The sequence below is a fragment of the Somniosus microcephalus genome, unplaced genomic scaffold (genome assembly GCF_052327205.1).
Source record: "Somniosus microcephalus isolate GS21.2 unplaced genomic scaffold, FLI_Smic_1.0 unresolved_chr1, whole genome shotgun sequence".
NCBI lineage: Eukaryota > Metazoa > Chordata > Chondrichthyes > Squaliformes > Somniosidae > Somniosus > Somniosus microcephalus.
This window is the reverse complement of record NW_028225179.1, coordinates 156932100-156951729: the sequence shown is the minus strand read 5'-3', so window position 1 is coordinate 156951729 and position 19630 is coordinate 156932100. Positions and strand designations below refer to the sequence as shown.

Here is a 19630-nt window from a genome sequence, read left to right as displayed (position 1 = left end):
AGGACATTTAGGACTGAAATGAGGAGGAATTTCTTCACCCAGAGAGTGGTGAACCTGTGGAATTCTCTGCCACAGAGGGCGGCGGAGGCCAGTTCATTAAATATATTCAAGAAAGAGTTGGATATATTTCTTAAGGCTAAAGGGATCAAGGGATATGGGTAGAAGGCAGAGACAGGGTACTGAATTTGGATGATCAGCCATGATCTCATTGAATGGTGGAGCAGGCTCGAAGGGCCGAATGGCCTACTCCTGCTCCTATCTTCTACGTTTCTATGAACCACTGATTTAGGAAGGTTCAGCATAACTTCCTTGCTATTGTAATCTATGACTCTGTTTATAAAGCTAAGGATACTGTATATTATTTAGCAGCCATATCACCTTGTCCCCGTACTACGCTCCCACAGCCGGCCCGCCCCCTACCATGCTCCGGCAGCCGGCCCGCCCCCTACTACGGTCCCGCAGCCAGCCCGCCCCCTGATACTCTCCCGCAGCCAGCCCGCCCCCTGCTATGCTGCTGCAGCCGGCCCGCCCCCTGCTACTCTCCCGCAGCCGGCCCGCCCCCTGCTACTCTCCCGCAGCCAGCCCGCCCCCTACTACCCTCCACAGCCGGCCCGCGCCCCCTTCCGCTCCCGCAGCCGGCCCGCCTCCCCCTCCGCTCCCGCAGCCGGCCCGCCCCCTACTATGCTCCCGCAGCCGGCCCGCCCCCCACAACGCTCCCGCAGCCGGCCCGCCCCCTGCTATGCTCCCGCAGCCGGCCCGCCCCCCACAACGCTCCCGCAGCCGGCCCGCCCCCTAATATGCTCCCGCAGCCGGCCCGCCCGCTACTACGCTCCTGCAGCCGGCCCGCCCCCCACAACGCTCCCGCAGCCGACCCGCCCCCTACTATGCTCCCGCAGCCGGCCCGCCCCCTACTACGCTCCCGCAGCCGGCCCGCCCCCTAATATGCTCCCGCAGCCGGCCCGCCCCCCTACTATGCTCCCGCAGCCGGCCCGCCCCCTACTATGTTCCCGCAGCCGGCTCGCCCCCTGCTACGCTCCTGCAGCCGGCCCGCCCCCTACTCTGCTCCCGCAGCCGGCCCTCCCCCTACTACGCTCCCGCAGCCGGCCCGCCCCCTAATATGCTCCCGCAGCCGCACCCCCCCCCCTACTATGATCCCGCAGCCGGCCCGCCCGGTACTATGATCCCGCAGCCGGCCCGCCCCTACTATCTTCCCGCAGCCAGCCCGCCCCCTACTATGCTCCCGCAGCCGGCCCGCCGCCTACTATCTTCCCGCAGCCAGCCCGCCCCCTACTATGCTCCCGCAGCCGTCCCGCCCCCTACTACGCTCCCGCAGCCGGCCCGCCCCCTACTACTCTCCCGCAGCCGGCCCGCCCCCTGCTACGCTCCCGCAGCCGGCCCGCCCCCTACTATGCTCCCGCAGCCGGCCCGCACCGTAGTATGATCCCGCAGCCGGCCTGGCCCATACTACGCTCCCGCAGCCGGCCCGCCCCCTACTATATTCCCGCAGCCGGCCCGCCCCCTACTATGCTTCCGCAGACGGCCCGGCCCCTACTACGCTCCCGCAGCTGGTCCGCCCCCTACTATATTCCCGCAGCCGGCCCGCCCCCTACTACGCTCCCGCAGCCGCCCCCCCCCTACTATGATCCCGCAGCCGGCCCGCCCGGTACTATGATCCCGCAGCCGGCCCGCCCCTACTATCTTCCCGCAGCCAGCCCGCCCCCTACTATGCTCCCGCAGCCGGCCCGCCGCCTACTATCTTCCCGCAGCCAGCCCGCCCCCTACTACGCTCCCGCAGCCGGCCCGCCCCCTACTACTCTCCCGCAGCCGGCCCGCCCCCTGCTACGCTCCCGCAGCCGGCCCGCCCCCTACTATGCTCCCGCAGCCGGCCCGCACCGTAGTATGATCCCGCAGCCGGCCCGGCCCATACTACGCTCCCGCAGCCGGCCCGCCCCCTACTATATTCCCGCAGCCGGCCCGCCCCCTACTATGCTTCCGCAGACGGCCCGGCCCCTACTACGCTCCCGCAGCTGGTCCGCCCCCTACTATATTCCCGCAGCCGGCCCGCCCCCTACTATGCTCCCGCAGCCGGCCCGCCCCCTGCTACTCTCCCGCAGCCGGCCCGCCCCCTGCTACTCTCCCGCAGCCGGCCCGCCGCCCCCTCCGCTCCCGCAGCCGGCCCGCCTCCCTCTCCGCACCCACAGCCGGCCCGCCACCTACTATGCTCCCGCAGCCGGCCCGCCGCCTACTACGCTCCTGCAGCCGGCCCGCCGCCTACATTGTTCCCGCAGCCGGCCGACTCCATACTTTGATCCCGCAGCCGGCCCGCCCCCTACTACGCTTCCACAGCCGGCCTGCCCCCTACTATACTCCCGCAGCCGGCCCGCCCCCTACAACGCGCCCGTAGTCGGCCCGCCCGCTGCTATGCTCCCGCAGCCGGCCCGCCCCCTGCTACTCTTCCGCAGCCGGCCCGCCGCCTACTATGTTCCTGGAGCCGGCCCGCCCCCAACTATGATCCCGCAGCCGGCCCGCCCCTACTATGCTGCCGCAGCCGGCCCGCCCCCTACTACTCTCCTGCAGCCGGCCCACCCCCCACTATGTTCCCGCAGCCGGCCCACCCACCAAACTATGCTCCCGCAGCCGTCCCGCCCCTACTATGATCCCGCAGCCGTCCCGCCCCTACTATGATCCCGCAGCCGGCCCGCCCCCTGCTACTCTTCCGCAGCCGGCCCGCCGCCTACTATGTTCCTGGAGCCGGCCCGCCCCCAACTATGATCCCGCAGCCGGCCCGCCCCTACTATGCTCCCGCAGCCGGCCCGCCCCCTACTACGCTCCCGCAGCCGGCCCGCCCCCTATCACAGAATCACAGAAACCCCACAGTGCAGATAGAGGCCATTTCGGCCCATCGAGCCTGCACCGACACATATCCCCGTAACCCCACGTATTTAATCCCCTAACACGAAGGGTCAATTTATCATAGCCAAATCAACCTAACCTGCACATCTTTGGACTGTGGGAGGAAACCGGAGCACCCGGAGGAAACCCACGCAGACACTGGGAGAATGTGCAAACTCCACACAGACAGTCGCCCGAGGCCAGATTTGAACCCGGGTCCCTGGCGCTGTGAGGCAACAGTGCTAACCACTATGCCACCGTGCCCCCCCTACTAGGTTTCACAGCCGGCCCGCCCCCTACTATACTCCCGCAGCCGGCCCGCCCCCTACAACGCGCCCGTAGCCGGCCCGCCCCTTGCTATGCTCCCGCAGCCGGCCCGCCCCGACAATACTCCTGCAGCCGGCCCGCCCCCCCTCCGCTCCCGCAGCCGGCCCGCCACCTGCAATGCTCCCGCAGCCGGCCCGCCCTCTGCTACTCTTCCGCAGCCGGCCCGCCCCCCCCACTATGCTCCCGCAGCCGGCCCGCCTCCCCCTCCGCTCCCGCAGCCGGTCCGCCTCCCGCTCCGCACCCACAGCCGGCCCGCCGCCTACTATGCTCCCGCAGCCGGCCCGCCGCCTACTACGCTCCTTCAGCCAGCCCGCCGCCTACTGTGTTCCCGCAGCCGGCCCACTCCCTACTTTGATCCCGCAGACGGCCCACCCCCTACTATGCTCCCGCAGCCGGCCCACCCCCTACTACGCTCCCGCAGCTGGGACGCCTCCTACTACGCTCACGCAGCCGGCCCGCCCCCTACAACGCTCCCGCAGCCGGCCCGCTCTCTACTACGCTCCCTCAACCGGCCCGCCCCCTACTATGATCCCGGAGCCGGCCCGCCCCCTACGATGCTTCCCGCAGCCGGCCCGCCCCCTACTACGCTCCCGCAGCCGGCCCGCCCCCTACTATGCTCCCGCAGCCGGCCCGCCCCCTGCTACTCTCCCGCAGCCAGCCCGCTCCCTGCTACTCTCCCGCAGCCAGCCCGCCCCCTGATACTCTCCCGCAGCCAGCCCGCCCCCTGCTATGCTGCTGCAGCCGGCCCGCCCCCTGCTACTCTCCCGCAGCCGGCCCGCCCCCTGCTACTCTCCCGCAGCCAGCCCGCCCCCTACTACCCTCCACAGCCGGCCCGCGCCCCCCTCCGCTCCCGCAGCCGGCCCGCCTCCCCCTCCGCTCCCGCAGCCGGCCCGCCTCCCCCTCCGCTCCCGCAGCCGGCCCGCCCCCTACTATGCTCCCGCAGCCGGCCCGCCCCCTACTATGCTCCCGCAGCCGGCCCGCCCCCTACTATGCTCCCGCAGCCGGCCCGCCCCCTGCTATGCTCCCGCAGCCGGCCCGCCCCTTGCTACTCTCCCGCAGCCGGCCCGCCCCCTGCTACGCTCCCGCAGCCGGCCCGCCCACTACTATGATACCGCAGCCGGCCCGCCCCCTACTACGCTCCCGCAGCCGGCACGCCCCCTACTACGCTCCCGCAGCCGGCCCGCCGCCTACTTTGATCTCGCAGCCGGACCGCCCCCTACTGCGCTCCCGCAGCCGGCCCCCCCCCTACTATGATCCCGCAGCCGGCCCACCCCCTGCTACGCTCCCGCAGCCGGCCCGCCCCCTACTATGCTCCCGCAGCCGGCCCGCAACGTAGTATGATCCCGCAGCCGGCCCGGCCCATACTACGCTCCCGCAGACGGCCCGCCCCCTACTATATTCCCGCAGCGGCCCGCCCCCTACTATGCTTCCGCTGACGGCCCGGCCCCTACTACGCTCCCGCAGCTGGTCCGCCCCCTACTATATTCCCGCAGCCGGCCCGCCCCCTACTATGCTCCCGCAGCCGGCCCGCCCCTTGCTACTCTCCCGCAGCCGGCCTGCCCCCTGCTACTCTCCCGCAGCCGGCACGCCGCCCCCTCCGCTCCCGCAGCCGGCCCGCCTCCCTCTCCGCACCCACAGCCGGCCCGCCGCCTACTATGCTCCCGCAGCCGGCCCGCCGCCTACTACGCTCCTGCAGCCGGCCCGCCGCCTACATTGTTCCCGCAGCCGGCCGACTCCATACTTTGATCCCGCAGCCGGCCCGCCCCCTACTACGCTTCCACAGCCGGCCCGCCCCCTACTATACTCCCGCAGCCGGCCCGCCCCCTACAACGCGCCCGTAGCCGGCCCGCCCGCTGCTATGCTCCCGCAGCCGGCCCGCCCCCTGCTACTCTTCCGCAGCCGGCCCGCCCCCTACTATGTTCCTGGAGCCGGCCCGCCCCCTACTATGCTCCCGCAGCCGGCCCGCCCCCTACTACGCTCCCGCAGCCGGTCCGCCCCATACTACGCTCCCGCAGCCGGCCCGCCCCCTACTATGCTCCTGCAGCCGACCCGCCCCCTACTATGCTCCCGCATCCGACCCGCCCCCTACTATGCTCCCGCATCCGGCCCGCCCCCTACTATGCTCCCGCATCCGGCCCGCCCCCTACTATGCTCCCGCATCCGGCCCGCCCCCTACTATGCTGCCACAGCCGGCTCGCCCCCTACTATGCTCCCGCAGCAGGCCCGCCCTATGCTATGCTCCCGCAGCCGGCCCACCCCCAACTCTGCTGATGCTGCCGGCCCACCCCCAACTCTGCTCCCGCAGCCGGCCCGCCCCGTACTATGATTCCGCAGCCGGCCCGCCCCCTACTATGATCCCGCAGCCGGCCCGCCCCCTACTATGCTCCCGCAGCCGGCCCGCCCCTTGCTACGCTCCCGCAGCCGGCCCGCCCACTATTATGCTCAAGCAGCCGGCCCGCCCCCTACTATGATCCCGCAGCCGGCCCGCCCCCTACTATGTTCCCACAGCCGGCCCGCCCCCTACTATGCTTCCGCAGCCGGCCCGCCCGGTACTATGATCCCACAGCCGACCCGCCCCCTACTATGCTGCCGCAGCCGGCCCGCCCCCTACTACGCTCCCGCAGCCGGCCCGCCGCCTACTATCTTCCCGCAGCCAGCCCGCCCCCTACTACTCTCCCGCAGCCGGCCCGCCCCCTGCTACGCTCCCGCAGCCGGCCCGCCCCCTACTATGCTCCCGCAGCCGGCCCGCACCGTAGTATGATTCCGCAGCCGGCCCGGCCCATACTACGCTCCCGCAGCCGGCCCGGCCCCTACTATGATCCCGCAGCCGGCCCGCCCGGTACTATGATCCCGCAGCCGGCCCGCCCCTACTATGCTGCCGCAGCCGGCCCGCCCCCTACTACGCTCCCGCAGCCGGCCCGCCCCCTGCTATGCTCCCGCAGCCGGCCCGCCCCCTGCTACTCCTTGCAACTCCATAACACAGGCCTCTGTGCTCAATGGATCCTTCCCAGGGACACTGGCCCAGAAAAAACATCAACTGATGGTGGAAGGCCTTGGAGTGTCAACTTTCCCCCAATATTAGGAGGAATTTCTTTACATGGAGATTGGTGAGAATGGGGAACTCGCTGCCTCTTTGGGTGGTTGAAGTTGAGAGCATTGATGCATTGAAAGTGAGGCTTGAAATCCAAGATGTCATTATACTGTACAGAATCTATTTGGAGCTTGTTTCTTATATGTTTGAGTAAATGAAGTTTGTTTTCGGAAATAGAAAAGATTCTCGAGTTACTCAAACTATGTGTCGGGTATTTTGGGTCTGTGGATTCACATCTCAGGCAGTGCTGCCCTCCCAGTCCCTGAGACGCTGTTTGATCGCAAGTCTGTCATTGTTACAAAGTGCATTACTGTCACCTGCTGGCAGGATATCAGTACTGCAGGAAAGAATCCCCATTAAAAACGGCCCAAGAAGCGGTGACTGTCTCTGAAGGTTCACAGGCACGATGGGCCGAATAGCCTCCTTCTGTGCTGTATCATCCTCTGATTCTTATGTATTCTTACACTTGGATCTGATCAAATCCACCTTCTCAAAATTGATTTCATTCAAGCCCATTGTTTGATTATCCGTTCCAGGGCCCTCATTGGGAAAGATTAGCTAGAAAATGCCACATTAATATCCACAATCATGTGGGAAATATACACACATTAGGATTCGCCATTAATGTGTAGGGTTTGGGAGGAGGGGTAGCATTGCTGGTTAAAGAAGGGATTAACACAATTGTAATGAAGGATATTAGCTCTGATGGGTAGAATTGAGAGATACTAAGGGGAAATAAACATTAGTGGGAGTGGTTTATAGACCTCCAAACAGTAAGGCGGAGATCGGGGATGGCATTGAAAGGGAAATTAAAGAAGCGTGCAATAAGGGCACAGCAGTCATCATGGGTGACTTTAATCTACATATAGATTGGGCTAACCAAATTAGTAACAATACTGTGGAGGAGGAATTCCTGGAGTGTATACGGGATGGTTTCCTGGACCAATATGTCGAGGAACCAACCAGAGATCAGGCCATCTTAGACTGGGTATTATGTAACGAGAAAGGATTAATTAGCAATCTTGTTGTACGAGGCCCCTTGGGTCGGAGTGATCATAATATGATCGAATTCTTCATTAAGGTGGAGAATTAAGTAGTTGACTCAGAAACTAGGGTCCTCAATTTAAATAAACTACGATGGTCTGAGGAGCGAGTGGGGTAGGATTGATTGGGGAATGGCACTCAAAGGGTTGACGGTGGATAGGCAATGGCAAACATTCAAAGACCGAATGGATGAACTACAGAAGTTGTTCATCCCAGTTTGGCATAAAAATAAAACAAAAAAGGTGATTCAACCGTGGCTAACAAGGGAAATTAGGGATAGCATAATATTCCAAGGAGAGGACATACAAATTGGCCAGAAAAAGCAATAATCCTGAGGATTGGGAACAGTTTAGGATTCAACAAAGGAGGACAAAGGGATTAATTAAGAAAGGGAAAATAGAATATGAGAGTAAGCTTTCAGGGAACTTAAAAACTGACTGTAAAAGCTGTTATAGATATGTAAAGAGGAAAAGATTGGTGAAGCGTAGGTCCCTTGCAGTCAGAATCGGGGGAATTTATAATGGGGAGCAAAGAAATGGCAGACCAACTAAATACATATTTTGGTTCTGTCTTCACAAAGGAGGACATAAATAACCTCCCAGAAATACCGCGGAACATAGGGTCTGATGAAAGGGTGGAACTGAAAGATATCAGTATTTGTAGGGAAATGGTGTTAGGAAAATTGATGGGAATGAAGGCCGATAAATCCCCAGGGCCTGATAACCTACATCCCAGGGTACTTAAGGAAGTGGCCCTAGAAATAGTAGATGCATTGCTGGTCATCTTCCAGAACTCAATAGACTCTGGAACAGTACCCATGGATTGGAGGGTAGCTAATGTTACCCCACTATTCAAAAAAGGTGGCAGAGAAAAAGCGGGGAATTATAGACCGGTAAGCCTGACATCGGTAGTGGGGAAAATACTAGAGTCCATTATAAAAGATGTAATAGCAGAGCACTTGGAAAGCAGTGACAGGATCGGACAAAGTCAACATGGATTTACAAAAGGTAAATCATGCTTGACTAATCTACTGGAATTTTTTGAGGATGTAACTGGTAAAATAGATAAGGGAGAACCAGTGGATGTGGTGTATTTGGACTTTCAGAAGGCTTTCGATAAGGTCCCGCATAAGAGATTAGCGTGTAAAGTTAAGGCACATGGGATTGGGGGCAAGGTATTGACTTGGATAGAGAACTGGTTGGCGGACAGAAAGCAAAGAGTTGGAATAAACGGGTCGTTTTCCGAGTGGCAGGCAGTGACTAGTGGGGTACCGCAAGGATCGGTCCTAGGACCCCAGCTGTTCACAATATATATTAATGATCTGGACGAGGGAATTGGATGCAATATCTCCAAATTTGCAGACGACACAAAGCTGGGTGGGAGGGTATGCTTTGAGGAGGATGCCATGAAACTCCAGTACGATTTGGACAGGTTGGGTGATTGGGCAGAAACATGGCAAATGCACTATAATGTGGATAAATGTGAGGTTATCCACTTTGGTGGCAAAAACAGGAAGGCAGATTATTATTTGAATGGCAATAGATTGGGAGAAGGGGAAGTGCAAAGAGACCTGGGTGTTCTTGTGCACCAGTCGCTGAAGGTAAGCATGCAGGTGCAGCAGGCGGTTAAGAAGGCAAATGGTATGTTGGCCTTCGTAGCAAGAGGGTTCGAGTACAAGAACAAGGATGTCTTGCTGCAGTTGTACAGGGCCTTGGTGAGACCGCACCTTGAGTATTGTGTGCAGTTTTGGTCACCTTACCTGAGGAAGGACGTTCTTGCCATGGAGGGAGTGCAGCGAAGATTCACCAGGCTGATACCTGGGATGGCAGGAATGACGTACGAGGAGAGATTGTGTCAATTGGGCTTATACTCACTGGAGTTTAGAAGATTGAGAGGGGATCTCATCGAAACCTATAAAATTCTGTCAGGTCTGGACAGACTAGATGCAGAAAGGATGTTTCTGATGGCCGGGGAGTCCAGAACCAGGGGTCATAGTCTAAGGATAAGGGGTAAGCCATTTAGGACTGAAATGAGGAGGAATTTCTTCACCCAGAGAGTGGTGAACCTGTGGAATTCTCTGCCACAGAGGGCGGTGGAGGCCAGTTCATTCAATATATTCAAGAAAGAGTTGGATATATTTCTTGAGGCTAAAGGGATCAAGGGATATGGGGAGAAGGCAGGGACAGGGTACTGAATTTGGATGATCAGCCATGATCTCATTGAATGGCGGAGCAGGCTCGAAGGGCCGAATGGCCTACTCCTGCTCCTATCTTCTATGTTACTATGGTTCTATATGCTGCAGTACTTAGCGAGCTTTGAATTGCCCGACATAAACCAATATGATTGACACCAGGGCATTGTTGTGCCCACAGAGCGAGTTCAGTCGAGTAATGGTGGAGAACAAGTGATTGGAGAACTCGGGAACTGAACAGGATCGCTGTCAGTCTTGGTCTCAAGACTCTGTCTTGGGCAAGTCCACTCCAGTCTGCTGCACTCCTGGTGTGTCGGTTCTTCTGGCGAATATCGCGATGGCATTCACTCTGCGGGCAAAATGTGTGTCGCTCAACTCTCTCTGCGGACCTGGTTAGACTGGACAGAGGCTCATAGGGTCACGGAGCTCTGTAAGATCGCTTGTGAGAGCCGGACTTTCCATCTCAAATGTGTCCTTATATATTTCTCACTCCCGTTTCCTGAGTTCACTGTTAACTCCCGCCTTTGTCTCTAAAATGACATCTACTCGTCTGTCTCTTCCAAACGGCCGCTTATGAGCAGCTCTGATAATATAGTAACAACAGGAAATGGTGGAAACACTCAGCAGGCCAGGCAGCCTCCCTCGCTCGGGGTCAGAGAGGGAAAGGTCAGAGGGGAGAGTGAAAACACAGCAGGGGGAGAGATTGGAAGAAGGGATGCGGTCAGAGGAAAGTGAAGGGGAAGAAGGTTCCGGAGGGGCGCTGGTGTCCAAGAGTTGTTGAAGTTCGTGATCCTTGACATCTGAAAGGAAGAAAAAAAGGTTTTTTGTTGAAGCGCCAGATGAGGCGAAGGATGAGATGGAACTGTGGACCAGGACAGCTTTGAGATAGAGTGCGTCGGTGCTGCTGAAGGGAGAGGGCGAGAGTGTTGATGTGGCGACGCATGGCGTTGAGCCTGGATCTCAGGATGTGTCGAGAGCAGTAGTTCGAGGAACGCTGAATATCTCAGAGATATCTATAATCCTGGGGGGATCGGAAACACGAAGGGTGGAATTTCAGTTGGAATCCACGTGGAATAAGTCGGAACCGGAGACAGTTGCTGAGGAAAGAGATGTGGCTGTGAAAACGAGTCTTGGCAGATACCTGATCAAACACGAGAAGGGAAACCGAAAGCAATGAAGGTGAACAAGGTTGAAGAGACAAACGTAAATCCCGTCGGAGAGAAGAGCAGAACTTCTTCAAGGTGGGCATTCCGAGGAGAGAAGTGGCAGTGAACCAAACACTAATACAATAGCAAAATACTGCGGATGCTGGAAATCTGAAATAACAACAGAAAATGCTGGAAACACTCAGCAGGTCAGGCAGCATCTGATAATGTAGCGTTAGTTCATCATGACAGGGATTAGGAATCTTGCCATTAGGCACTTTACAGCTTCCGGCCTCAACACTGAGTTCAAGAACTTCAGATCATAACCACCGTCACCATTCTGCTGGAACCATTCACACCTCCTCTGGACCCACCTTTTGTCTCTTTACTTGTCCCATTACCACCCTCTTTTGCTTTGCACCATCATCCCTTTTGACATTTATTCTCTCCTGCCCCCCACCCTATCACAGACCCTCCCTGTTGTTATTTCCTAGCGCGCCCACCCCTCCCCCCTTCCCCTGGCTCTGTACTTGCTGACAGATTGTTAAATCTCCAACACTTTCCAGTTCTGACGAAAGGTCACCGACCTGAAACGTTCTGTTTTTCCCTCCACTGACGCTGCCTGATCTGCTGAGTGTTTCCAGCATTTTCTGTTTTTATTAGGGATTAGGAATATTAATGTGCGATATATAACGTTGTAACAGCGTAAGAGTAAATACGGTAACAGAGCAGGGAACCGAGGAGACAAATTTAGTGACAATTTAGTGTTAGTTCATGACAGGGAGTTGGGAATTGTCTTTTATTGTGTGACCATATAACTTTGTATCACTGTCAGAGTAAATACGGTAACACCGCAGGGAACTGAAGGAGGATTTGATGGGCGAACCGGGGCTGATCCACCCACAGAAATATCAGCCCAGCAGTTTGAATCAGGAAGCGCTGAAACTCATCCTGGCTTCCAGACACGAGGCGGAGAGTTTCACTGAGGATTGAAATTGTCCCGTTTGTCTTGATTTCTTCACCGATCCGGTTATACTGGAGTGCGGCCACAACATGTGCCGCGCCTGTGTCACCCGGCCCGCGAACACCAGGAGGCGACAAACTCCGGGCCGGAATGTAGAGAGGAATTTGCAGACAGAAACCTCCGGGTCAATCGGGCCTGAGCGAGTCTGGCCTAGAAAGCGTGAAAATTAAACCTGAATGGGAAAGAGAAGGAAAGTAAACTTCACTGTGAGGAACATCAGGAAGAACTGAAGCTGTTTTGTGAAACTGACCAGAAACTGATCTGTGTGACGTGCCTTGCGGGGAGAGACGGGCAGAGTGACGAGTCGCGCCGCTTCCTGCCCATCAATGAAGCTGTTGAGATCTACAGGGTAAAATGAACAAGAGATTCACTTGATCCACTCTTTCACTCGCCTGTTTTCACAAACACTTTTATTCTGTGATTTTCATCCCAATCCCGGGATCAGCTGAAGTTCTAGAAACGGAATTAAAACAGAAACAGCAGATTTCCGCAGTTAGGGTAAGGTCTCCCTGTGCTGATTTTCTGGGATCTCGGTTAGTTTTGTTCCCTTTATCGCGGGACATTAACTATGTTTCACATCTCATTTGGTAGGAACAGTCGAGCAGTCTGCAGACCCGCATCACATCTGAGTTCGCTAAAATGCACCAGATTCTCAGTGAGAAAGAGTAGCGTTTAATCAGAGATCTCAGGGAACAAGAGGGGAAGATTCTAGAAACAATGGAGAAAAACCTCCGAGAAATTCAAGAGAATTTAAATTCTATTCAGGAGAAACTCTCAAAGTTGCAGAAACAGTTGGAGCAAAAAGACGGGCTGACATTTCTGAAGGTGAGGATTATATTGCGGGTCAGTTCAGTGAAACTTCACAGTCACAAAATAACCGATGATAACTGAAATAAATGCAGCATTTGCGGAATAATTCGGAACTGATTTAAACCGATTATTTTGTCTATTCCGGGGCGGTTCTGTTGTCACTGAACTAACCGGTTCCCACACTGTCTGCAGATTCCCGGGAATACCTGCAACCTCCCGGGAATGAGTTGCCCTGAACTTGATATTTTGCTTGTAATTATTTCCGTGTTGCTCCAGTTTAATATTTTCCTGGCACTCAGATTGCAATCCAGTTCCAGTTCCATGTTGTGAGTGTGTGGGTGTGTCTGGTGCGGTGGGTGTGAGAGTCACTGTGTCTGTGAGTGACACTGATGTTGAGTTCCAGTATCTGACACACAAATCAGGCTTTTCAACTAATTACAATCATAGAATCCCACAGCACAAAAGGCCCATTGTGCCTGTGCCGGCTCTTTGAAAGAGCTGTGCAATTAATCATATTAACCCTTCAAGTATTTCTCCAATTCCCTTTTGTCAATCACGATGGAATCTGCTTCCTCCACCCTGTCAGTCAGTTCATTCCAGATCGTCACAAGTCATTGTTAAAAAATCCCCACTCCCTTATTTTGCCAATTATCTTAGCGATTTGTGAATGTGATCCCCCAGGTCTCTCTGTTCTTGCACCACATTTAAAATTGTACCATTTAGTTTATTTTGCCTCTCCTCATTCTTCCTTCCAAATGCATCACTTCACACTTCTCTGTGTTAAATTCTACCTGCCCTGTGTCTGCTCATTTCACCAGCCTGTCTGTGTCCTCCTGAAGTCTTTTACTATCCTCCTCACTGTTTGTGTTTTATTTATTTCAGGAGGAAGCTTGTCGGAAGAGGAGGTAGGACATGCTCTTTACTGAAACTCTGCACAGTTTGGTAAAATAACTCAGGAAAGTTTTAAATATCGATCGATAATATCAACTGTTCAATATTTACAGGATTAGTGATGACGGTCAAGTACAGTCAGTAGCAGATGGCGCCCTGTCTATCGGAAAGTTCAACGGCCCTTTACAGTACACAGCGTGGAGAGAAATGATAGACGCCATTAACCCCGGTAAAACTCTTATATTCCTTTTCCTGATTTATAAATCCAGATGAGAAGAGACTGAACGGGCTCCCGGACCCCAGATTAAATGATCACTGATGTCCGTGTCTAGTCTGGAAGTCAGGAGTCTTTGCACTGGATAAGGGAGGGCTTGGGGTGATCTTATTGAAGTTCTCAAGATCCTAAACCGCAGAGAGAAGATAAACAGGTTTAACACAGTCACAGAGTCTACAACAAAGTCGCGATAGTCTCAAACTGAGAAAATGGCAGGAAGATGCAGTGGGGAGGGGTGTGGGGGACAAAGCCGAGGAGCGGCCAGCAGCAGGCAGGACAATTCAGGAACCTCCTGACCACAGAGAAACTGTTACAGAAAAGGACGTGTTTTGATATCCCGCCTTTCAGACCTCAGGACGTCCCAAAGCGTTTTACAGCCAATGAAGAGTTTTTAAAGTGTAGTCACTGTTGTAATGTAGGAAACGCCACAACCAATTTCTGCACAGCAAGCTCCCACACACAGCAATGTGATAATGACCAGATGACCAGTTTTCGTGATGTTGGTTGAGGGATAAATCCTGCCCAGGACACCGGAGAGAACGAACTCCCTGCATCATTCCCTATGGGGTTTCCAGCGGTCCCTTTAAGGACCACAGGTTCGGCCATTCTACAGACTGTTCCACTGGGCGGGGCTTGCACAGCTCACGCACCATCCAATGGAAGACCAAGATTGCATTGGGGTCCCATGTACATTATGGGATCCGGTTTGCATAGACTAATGAGGCTTCCCCCATGTTTAGTGCGGCACCGCTGGATTCCTATTTCGCGGCTGCTGCATCATTGCCCGGCGGCCTTGGTGGGAACCAGGTGGGAAGCGCTGCATGTGATTTTTGTTCCCTTATTGCACCGTTTACGGTGTAAATCCTGGCAAAATTGAAACGTAAATCACACCCAAATACTTTATGCGGAGGGTATGGAAAGTAAGGGAGGCAGAGTTGTCTGAGGGTATCAGCAGCTTCAAGAGAGAGTTTGATAAGAAGCTGGCAAAAACTGTAAACCCAAATAGGACTGAGCTGCCTGGGCTTGGAGAGTGGAATTGTGAGGGCTGAGGAGAGGGGAGGTCTAATTTGGACCCCCTGCCCTATTGGACAACCTGCCCTATATCACAGCAGAAAATACACTTCAAAAGTAATACATTGTGTGAAGTGCTTTGAGACATTTGTCAGGAGCATCCTTCAGATGTATTTGCAGTGTATTTATTTCCAACTCATCCCTTATACGTAGAAACACAGAAACATAGAAGATAGGAGCAGGAGTCGGCCATTCGGCCCCTCGAGCCTGCTCCGCCATTCAATGCGATCCTGGCTGATCATCCAATTTCAGTACCCTGCCCCTGCTTTCTCCCCATATCCCTTGATCCCTTTAGCCTTAAGAAATATATCCAACTCCTTCTTGAATATATTTAATGAATTGGCCTCTACTGCCTTCTGTGGTAGAGAATTCCACAGGTTCACCACTCTCTGGGTGAAGAAATTCCTCCTCATCTCTGTCCTAAATGGCTTACCCCTTATCCTTAGACTGTGACCCCTGGTTCTGGACTCCCCGACCATCGGGAACATCCTTCCTGCATCTAGTCTGTCTAGTCCTGTTAGAATTTTATAAGTTTTAATGTGATCCCCTCTCATTCTTCTAAACTCCAGCGAATACCAGCCCAATCGACCCAATCTCTCCTCATACGTCATTCCTACCATCCCAGGTATCAGCCTGGTGAATCTTCGCTGCACTCCTTCCATGGCAAGAACATTCTTCCTCAGATAAGGTGACCAAAACGGCACACAATACTCAAGGTGTGGTCTCACCAAGGCCCTGTACAACTGCATCAAGACATCCTTGTTCCTGTACTTAAACCCTCTCGCTATGAAGGCCAACATGCCATTTGCCTTCTTAACCACCTGCTGCACCTGCATGCTTACCTTCAGCGACTGGTGCACAAGGACGCCCAGGTCTCGTTGCACTTCCCCTTCTCCCAATCTATTGCCATTCAGATAATAATCTGCCTTCTTGTTTTTGACACCAAAGTGGATAACCTCACATTTATCCACGTTATATTGGATCTGCTATGCTTCTGCCCAATCACCCAACCTGTCCAAATCCTACTGGAGTTTCTCGGCATCTTCCTCACAGCACACATGCCCACCCAGCTTTGTGTCGTCTGCAAACTTGGAGATATTACATCTAGTTCCCTCATCCAGATCATTAATATATATTGTGAATAGCTGGGGTCCAAGGACCAATCCCCGCGGTACCCCACTAGTCACTGCCTGCCACTCAGAAGAAGAGCTGTTTATTCCAACTCTTTGCTTCCTGTCTGCCAACCAGTTCTCTATCCAAGCCAGTACCTTGCCCCCAATCCCATGTGCCTTAAATTTACACGCTAATCTCCTATGCGGGACCTTATTGAAAGCCTTTTGAAAGTCCAAATACACCACATCCACTGGTTCTCCCTTATCTATTTTACCAGTTACATCCTCAAAAAATTCCAGTAGATTAGTCACGCACGATTTACCTTTTGTAAATCGATGTTGACTTTGTCCGATCCAGCCACTGTTTTCCAAGGGCTCTGCTATTAAATCTTTTATAATGGACTCTAGCATTTTCCCCACTACCGATGTCAGGCTTACCGGTCTGTAATTCCCCATTTTCTCTCTACCACCTTTTTTGAATAGTGGGGTAACATTAGCTACCCGCCAATCCATGGGTACTGTTCCAGATTCCATTGAATGTTGGAAGATGACCAGCAATGCGTCTACTATTTCTAGGGCCACTTCTTTAACTACCCTAGGATGTAGATTATCAGGCTCTGGGGATTTATCGGCCTTCAGTCCCGTCAATTTCTCTAACTCCTCTGCTGGACTCTGTCTTACCTGTGAAATATTTTAGTCACAACAGTACTTTCCTTGTGGCCTTTGAAAACAGCTGCTTAAACCTGAGTTTAGAACCACGCTAGAAAGTCATCACATCACCTTTGAAAGCAGCTTCACACAGTGACACTAATCCCACCATCACTCACTTCCACCTAGACTCTCACCCACTTTCTCTGATCTGCTTTGAGTTATTCACAGTTCTTACTTCAGTTCTTAAATTCACATCAATGTATGTTCTGATATTTTATACCAATGTTCCTACTGGATAAAACATCAACATTCGGTTCAATGTTTGGTATTTTTATTTTTATTCTCTCGCTGCATTATTCTCTTTATTTTACATATCCATGGTGCAAGTAACCAATCAGAAGCCAGGCTGCCTGTCTTACTGAGATTGTATTCACTGCTGGACCCACCTCCTGCTCCATTGACCCCATTCCCACTAAACTGCTGCCCACCCAACTTCTCTTCCTGGTTTCATGCTGGCTCACATTGTAACTGGTTCCCTCTCCTCACGTCCTATCCAGCTCCTTTTCAAATCCTGTCAACACACCCTCCCTCAAAATTACCCACCCTCTATCCCTCTGTCCTTGCACTTGATCTCCAACCTTACTTTCTTCTACAAAGTCCTTGACCATGCAATCACTTCTGAAATCCCTGGCCATTTTCCACAACTGCATGTTTGAACCACACTAACCAGATTTTCATTCCTGTCATCATAGCCCCAAAGTGGCCCAAATAAAGGCCACAAATGACATGCTCTGTGACAGTGAGTATAGCGCATTTTCCCTCCTCATCCTCCTGGAGCTCTCTGCAAACATTGACCATTCTCCTCCAATGTCTCTCCTCAATTGTCCTACTCAGTGGGACTGCCTTTACTTGGTTCACATTAACTATTTGATCGTAGCCAGAGTATCTCCAGCAATGGCTTCTCTTCCCACCCCCGCACTGCACCCCAGGAGATTCTCAAGTATTTATTCTTAATCTTCTTCTCTCACTGATCTACATGTGACCACTTGCCAACCTCAACCACAGAAAGGGGGTCAGTTTCCAGATATACACCGATGACACCCAGCTCTTCCTCTGCACCCATCTCATGGCCCCTGCACTGCCATTGTCATAAGGTCATAATGGCACAGAAGGAGGTCATTCGGCCCATCGGGCCCGTGCCGGCTCTCTGTGGAGCAATCCAGTCAGTCCCATTCCCCCGCTCTATCCCCGTAGCCCTGCAAGTTTATTTCCCTCAAGTGCCTATCCAGTCTCCCCTTGAAAACATTGTGTCCACTTCCACCACTTCCGTCGGCGGAGTGTTCCAGGTCCTCACCACTCGCTGTAAGAAAAAGTTTTTCCTCACATCCCCCCTGGATCTCTTGCCTAAAACCTTATATCTGTGGCCCCTAGTCCTTGTACCATCAACTAGTGGGAACAGCCTTTCCCCGTCTAGCCTATCCAAACCCGTCATAATCTTGTACACTTCTATCAAATCACCCCGCAACCTCCTTTGCTCCAATGAAAACAAATCCAGCTTCTCCAACCTGTCCATGTAGCTAAGATCCCCCATCCCCGGAACCATTCTGGTAAATCTCCTCTGCACCCTCTCAAGGGCCTTCACATCCTTCCTAAAGTGTGGTGACCAGAACGGGATGCAATAATCCAGTTGTGGCCTAACCAGCACTTTATAAAAGTTCAGCATAACTTCCATTGTGTTGTCAGACAGCTTAACTGGAATCCAGTTATGGAGGAAGCAGAATTTTTTCCAGTTAAACATTGAGAAGATTTAAGCCATCGTCCCTGGAAATTCTCAACAACCCTGCATTCTGACCACCAACTCCATCCCCTCCTTGGCCACTGTCTCAGGCTGAACCAGACACTTGCATCTAACTCCCCTCCCCCACCCGCTAACTCTCCCCTCCCCACCCGCTCTCTCTCCCCTCCCCCTCTGTCTCCCTTCCCCTCCTCTCCCGCGCTCTCTCCCCTCTCGGCCATCAACCCTGGAGTGGCAGCAGATTCTATGAATACAACACAGAGCCCCACTGGGCACTTTAGAAAGGAAAGTATTTGAACAAATCACAGCAAGAAACGAAATCACTGACTGTGTTATTTTAACTTTCCCCCAGCTCCAGCCTCTCTGACTCTGGATCCGAACACAGCGAATCCCCGGCTCATCCTGTCTGAGGACCGGACCAGTGTGAGACTCGGAGACAAACGACAGCCGCTCCCTGACACCCCGGAGTGGTTTGATTACAGGGCCTGTGTCCTGGGATCGGAGGGATTCACATCAAGGAGACACTACTGGGAGGTGGAGGTGGGGAACAAGACATGGTGGGTTGTGGGAGTGACCCGACAGTCCGCCGAGAAGAAAAGGAATCGACCTGATACCTGAGACCGGATACTGGATCATGAGGCTGTTCCCTGGAATTGGCTTTTTAGCCAACACCTCCCCTTCACCGACCCCCCTCACCCCGAGTGTGAAGCCCCGGAAGATCGGGCTGTACCTGGACTATGAGGGCGGACAGGTGTCATTTTACAATGCGGACAACATGTCCCATCTCCACACTTTCACCCACACTTTCACTGAGAGAATCTTTCCCTTCTTCAATCCGGGATGGAATGACGGCGGGAAAAACTCTGCCCCGCTGACAATCTGCGGGGTTAAAGGTCACTAACAGGTCCATCCCATAATTTCACCCCGCCTCCTGCCAGCTGCAAACTGATGGGCGTCGGTCTCAGTCACAGGTGGTGCGGATGGTCCAAATGTCACCTGAGGTCAGGGCGGCTACAACCCAGTGACAATGTCTTGTTGGTGAGATTTGTTTGTTTAATCGGTGCAGGGGAACAAACTCGTGGCAACTGTTCCAGAGACTCCTGTAAAATTAAATAAAAACCTCAAGAACATCGAGAATCATCAGGGCCCAGAGACAGAGGAGAATTAAAACATGGGCAGAAATACACCAAGGGAACCAGAGACTCCAGCTGGGAAGTTAAAGGTAAAGAGGGGCAGGGGAGAGGAACTAGGGTGAGATAGAACACCAGTGGGAAGGACATGACAAAGGGACCATCCGAGACACGGCAAATTA

General features: G+C 54.4%; 1 protein-coding gene across 1 annotated transcript in view; it reads left to right on the top strand.

Annotated features, from left to right (window-relative positions):
* Positions 1 to 18761, top strand: part of LOC147096321 (uncharacterized) — a 46084-nt gene extending 27323 nt beyond the window's left edge. The window contains exon 2 of the mRNA XM_085973854.1: positions 18671 to 18761. The gene's annotated coding sequence lies outside the window, so the exon portion shown is untranslated. The remainder of the gene's footprint in view (positions 1 to 18670) is intronic.
* The last annotated feature ends 869 nt before the right edge of the window (positions 18762 to 19630 follow it).